The sequence below is a fragment of the Octopus bimaculoides genome, chromosome 18, assembly GCF_001194135.2.
Source record: "Octopus bimaculoides isolate UCB-OBI-ISO-001 chromosome 18, ASM119413v2, whole genome shotgun sequence".
Taxonomy (NCBI): Eukaryota; Metazoa; Mollusca; class Cephalopoda; order Octopoda; family Octopodidae; genus Octopus; species Octopus bimaculoides.
The window spans coordinates 34630148-34634834 of record NC_068998.1 but is presented as its reverse complement, the minus strand read 5'-3'; the positions used below and the strand labels follow the sequence as shown (position 1 = coordinate 34634834).

The 4687-nt window shown below is 33.6% G+C and overlaps 1 long non-coding RNA gene across 1 annotated transcript in view; it reads left to right on the top strand.

Moving 5' to 3' along the window:
• The window catches only part of LOC128249955 (uncharacterized), a 1969-nt gene extending 1348 nt beyond the window's left edge, over positions 1–621 (top strand). The window contains exon 2 of the long non-coding RNA XR_008266101.1: positions 526–621. This is a non-coding gene — a long non-coding RNA (uncharacterized LOC128249955). The remainder of the gene's footprint in view (positions 1–525) is intronic.
• The last annotated feature ends 4066 nt before the right edge of the window (positions 622–4687 follow it).

Here is a 4687-nt window from a genome sequence, read left to right as displayed (position 1 = left end):
ATATATATATATATATATATATATATATATATATACATATGTATATACATATATATACATATCATTTTTCAAAGTAAACAATGTAATCGTTACCAATATAGCAGGAGATGTTAACATCGGATTAAATATGGATATTGGCGTCAAATCTCTTTCTTAAATGTAAATATTTAAAACTTTGGATATATATACATATATATATATATATACATATACACATATATATATATACATACATATATATATCTATCGATATATATATATGTATATATATACATACATACATACATATCTATCTGTTTATCTATATATATATGTGTGTGTGTGTGTATGTGTGTGTGTGTGTTTGTGTGTGTGTGTGTGTGTGTATCTGTATGTGTGTATGTATGTATGTATGTATGTATATTGTGTAAATTGTTGACTCTTTATAGTATCTATTTGTATGTGCTTATTCAGCAATTCTTTTCTTTTTCCTTTTGTAAATGGAATTATTTTTAAAATAATAATAAATTTACATTTACCTTTCAGATACCTTTATAAACTTGGTAGCTTCTGGTAATCTCACCCTTGTGAACAAATTTGTTGTATCTTGTTGAAGGAGGGGATCATAATTATGAGAAATGAGCCAAATTGTAGTAAGCAGAACTTTATAAGCAACACAAATTTACAAGGCGTAGGAGTGGCTGTATTGATAGGCGTAGGATTGGCTGTGTGGTAAGTAGCTTGCTTACCAACCACATGGTTCCAGGTTCAGTCCCACTGCATGGCACCTTGGACAAGTGTAATCTACTATAGCCTCAGGCCAACCAAAGTCTTGTGAGTGGATTTGGTAGATGAAAACTGAAAGAATCCTGTCATATATGTGTGTGTGTGTGTGTGTGTGTGTGTCTCAGTTTGTCCCCCCAACATTGCTTGACAACCGAGATGCTGGTGTGTTTACGTCCCTGTCACTTAGCGGTTCGGCAAGAGAGACTGATAAAATAAGTACTAGGCTTACAAAGAATAAGTCCTGGGGTCGATTTGCTCGACTAAAGGCAGTGCTCCAGCATGGCCACAGTCAAATGACTGAAATAAGTAAAAGAGTAAAAGAGTAAGCAGAAATTCTTGCTTTCTAGAAAAGCTTGTATTTTAAATACTCCCATCGTTTGGTGTAGCTTATTTTACATATAATTTTTGATTTTTCAGTGTTGTAGTAGCTATTAAAGTTAATCTAAAATATTATGGATTCAAATTCATATAATTCTGACATTCTTGGAATTCTTTGACAAGTTCAGGATATTGAATTGTTATTGTATTGGGTGCCACCATCAAAGGAATAATTGGTCATACCAACTCATGGATTTATTTAACTTTAGTAAGTATTTCTTTCATATAAACAACACCCATGTTTAAAATCTGCACTGAGTTACACAAGAAGAACAAATTTGATTCCACCTCAATTATATATAATATAAATAACACTCGCCCAAATCATATGAGAATTAAACAAACGTTTATATTGGATTTTACAATAAGCATGCTTTACCGTTTTGTAAAATTCTCTTGGGATACTGTAAAAAACAAAAAAAAACAAAGTCTTCCAGTTTCAGCTTTTTTTAAATTTTGCCAGCCACCTTCCCCTTCACTTTTACAACTTTGAAATCTTTGTCTATTTTCCCATTTTTTTCTGAATTTAATGTTTTAAATATAGGAGATTGTGATTGTGCAAGAAGAAATTAGGGTTAGTGTCTGATTTATGGTTAGTATTATGGTCAAAAAGGGAAAGGAGTGTTGGAAAAAATGAATTAGTGAAAAAATGAATTTTCCAACTGATGAACTACAGTGTTTAAAGAAAACAATACTAAAGATAATTCAGAATAATTAGAAATGAAATAAGATAAAAATTAAATGAGATTCACTTCTACCATATATTTTATCTCCATTGTATAATGTATATTGATAAGAATGATTTTATATACATATATATATATATATATATATATATATATATTCTGAATCCAGAACCATGTGCTTGGGAAGCAAGCTTCTTACCACATAGCCATGCCTGCACCTATATATATATATATATACATCATCATCATCGTTTAGTGTCTGCTTTCCATGTGACTGAGGACTGGCGAACCAGATAGCTGCGCCAGGCTCCAATCTGATTTGGCAGAGTTTCTACAGCTGGATGCTCTTCCTATCGCCAATACATATATACTCTTTTACTCTTTTACTTGTTTCAGTCATTTGACTGCGGCCATGCTGGAGCACCGCCTTTATAAAAATTTGTCAACAGTCACCCATGAGACTTGAACTCACATCCCTGTGATTACCAGTCAAGTGCTTTACCATTAAGCTAAACTTCTCGCTGACCTATATATCATCATCATCATCATCATCGTTTAACGTCTGCTTTCCATGCTAGCATGGGTTGGACGATTTGACTGAGGACTGGTGAAACCGGATGGCAACACCAGGCTCCAGTCTGATTTGGCAGAGTTTCTACAGCTGGATGCCCTTCCTAACGCCAACCACTCAGAGAGTGTAGTAGGTGCTTTTACGTGTCACCCGCACGAAAACGGCCACGCTCGAAATGGTGTCTTTTATGTGTCTTTTATATATATATTAGATAAAATGAGATAACAAAGCCAAGGCTGTGAGGAGTTTTCAAGGCATTTATAAGGAAAACGATATAGTCTTACAGCTGTTTCTGGGATATTATGGATATCCCTTCATCAGAAGATATCCAAATTTTAAACATCAATATGCCACTCATCTCAATTCTTTTAGATGCAAGAGACACAGTAAATCCACAACATTCACCAGTTACGTCCATCATCTCAAAAATAGAAATATTCCCTACATTTTGTCATGGTCCATAATAGATTCTGGGTTTCCATACGAAGGTTAGAGCTTAGCCTGTAAGTTATGCCTAAAAGTGGCATTCCACATATTAAAACACAACTCCTCGACACCACTAAATAGATATAATGAGGCCCTAAGTACATGCAACCACCGCTTTTTTCATACCTTCAAATTTTATCACAAATTTAAATGCAACCTAAATGACCATACAGCATATATTCACAACACCCCTTAAATAATCCCCAACAACCATATTTAACTTTCCTTTATCTCCATTTTAATTTGTAATCTTTAATTTTTTTAACTCCCCTACTTTACTTTAAGGATCTCAATCATCTAATACTACATATATGGACACACAAGCGAATATATGTGTGTGTGTGTGTAAATATGTGAGCATGTATTTTTATGTATGTATGTATATCTATGTGTGTATTTGTGCATGTGCGTGTATGCATATGTATGTGCATATGTATATATAAATATATGAGTGTATTATGTGCATATATGTATACATAAGTACCTGTATGCACACGTGCATGTGACTATGTGTAAGTGCATGTGCACCAGTGTGTATGTATGTGTGTATGTATGTATGTGTATATGTATGCACATGCATATATTTGTATGAACACATTTACGGATGCACATGAATATGCATGCATATATGTATTTGTATGTATATGTGTGTTTATATATATGTATATATGTTTGTGTGTGTGTATATGTATGCATGCATATGTGCACATGTATATGTACGTGTTTGCATGCGTACATATGTCATTATACTGTCTTCTTTCCTCCTCTTTAATTCCTGCCTATCACACTAACCTATCACGTACGTCTATTTATAAAAATTTGACATCCCTCCACTTTATACTTTATTTCTAAAACTACAACTCACTTTGGTATCACCTCACCCATACCTTTTCTCTGCCCATCCCTTAATGCAGCCCTATGATATCACCCCTACTCACATATCTCACACTTATTCACTCCTTACCTCCTCATTTCTTCCAATGCCCCTCTGCCACTCCTCTCCCATCCTCCCCTCACATTATCTTGACCACCAGCTAACACTCCTTTTCTCACTTGTTTCACCCTTTCTTCACCTTTTCACTCATTTCTCATTTTTATTTATTTTTATTTTATTTTTATTTTTTGTTCATTTTCTTTTTTCTCTCTTTCTCCTCTCATTTTTTCTTCCAGCTTTCATTTTGACCTATCTCCTCAATCTAATCATACACATCTCTTCCCATGCCCATCTATCCACAAATACTACCAATACATTCTCAAATTTTCCTTCACACCACAAAACCCTTTTTAATGCACAACACAGAATACATGGCTCCATACTTTGAAATAACTAAACATGAACTATTATTGGAACTTACATACCATGTACAGGAAACTTTTTTTACCACTTCTATACACCACTTTACTCGAATAATGGAACTGCAACTACAACATTTTATACTTTATTTCTACTTTCATTCTCTTATTCTCCTCTATATTCCGTATCTCTTCTTTTCCATAATAATTTCTTATTTCAAACTCAAACATTTACCTCTATTTAACCATTTCACATCATCTCTGATGAAAGGATATCCATAATATCCCAGAAACAGGTGTAAGACTATATCTATCTCATTTTCCTTATAAATGTCCTGAAAACTCCTCACAGGCTTGGTCTTGTTATCTCATTTTGTCTAACATATATATATATATATATATATATGCATGCTAATACAAGACCCACATTAAACTCCTCACTCATATCACTATTGAACCAAGAGTTTAACTACAGTGTGTCCATACCACTTACTTAGCATTACCTGCC